The sequence below is a fragment of the Macaca mulatta genome, chromosome 18, assembly GCF_049350105.2.
Source record: "Macaca mulatta isolate MMU2019108-1 chromosome 18, T2T-MMU8v2.0, whole genome shotgun sequence".
Lineage (NCBI taxonomy): Eukaryota > Metazoa > Chordata > Mammalia > Primates > Cercopithecidae > Macaca > Macaca mulatta.
In genome coordinates this window covers 18,953,817-18,954,980 of record NC_133423.1, presented here as the reverse complement: position 1 = coordinate 18,954,980, position 1,164 = coordinate 18,953,817, and the positions used below count along the sequence as shown (strand labels likewise).

General features: G+C 51.6%; 1 pseudogene; it reads right to left on the bottom strand.

The window, feature by feature from the left end:
- Positions 1-302: 302 nt before the first annotated feature.
- LOC144336480 (ribose-5-phosphate isomerase pseudogene) lies at positions 303-830 on the bottom strand (annotated as a pseudogene).
- Positions 831-1,164: the final 334 nt, after the last annotated feature.

Here is a 1,164-nt window from a genome sequence, read left to right as displayed (position 1 = left end):
AGCTATTTAGAAGGCTGAGGCATGAGAATTGCTTGAATCCAGGAAACGGAGGCTTCAGTGAGCCAAGATCATGCCACTGCACTCTAGCCTGGACAACAGAGCAGGACCCTGTCTCAAAAAAAAAAAAAAAAAGATATTTAATAACAATACTTCAGAAGACTGGATTTAACTGCCCTGCCTTCTCCCTCCTGCCAGTTGTCCACCCTGGCACAGACACATGAAGGTGAAGGCCCCTGGAAAGAAACGTCCCCCTTGGCTGTGACCTGTGGTTCGAGGGTAAAGACACTCTACTCCTTGCAAGGTCAACAGAAAAGCTGTTCCCTCCTGTTCACTGAGCCATCCTGCATCCTGAAGTAGACTCTCTCAGTCATGTGGATGAACAGGCCTGTGCCCACCACACGTGGGACCATTCTGGCAGCTCTGTTCACTTTACCCCATTTAGGTACCTGGTCAAACTTCCAGTCCAAGATAAAATTCCCATTATCTGTCACCACTGGACCTGCCTTGTTGACAGCCATTTGGAATTCAACCACACCCCTAAACTTCTGGCTCATAGCTCAGCTCACTGGGACAAAGGCACTGGGATTCCCTTGTGCCACTGATCCCCAAGGTTCTTTGTATCTTTCCTGATGACAGGAAAGAAGCTGACAGGCCTGGAAGGAAGTGGGAATGCAGACCAGGTCAGAATCTCCTGCTTCACCTTTCAGCTACTTGCTGCACAGCATGGACACTTGTAGAACCACTTCCAGTTCCCAGCACATTTTTATTCCTCAAGTGGTTCTCCACCACCCCGTGTCCCACCAGTTCTTAGCCTCCTCGACCTTGGACATCATGGAGGGGGGCCAGGCAGAAGCTGTTGGAGTTCCCATACCTGGTGCTTGTGCTGCCAGCACTGTAGCAGGTACTGGACTGTGTATGCCCTGAGAGCTGCACATAGGAACCCTGGAGGTACCAGCTGTTTCCACCTCCTCTGGAGGATGCACCCACAGCCCACCCCAGAGCAGCACCAGGAGCCACCTGTAGAGGTCACTGAAGGGCCCGGGGCACTGTCTCCTGATGCCTCACTCTGGCCATCTGCTCTGTGATTTCTGTCGTCTCATTACATTAGGGCCTGGAGAAGTTTCTCGGGCTGTTGTTTTTGGCATGCTCCCTCGATTCTTAGTC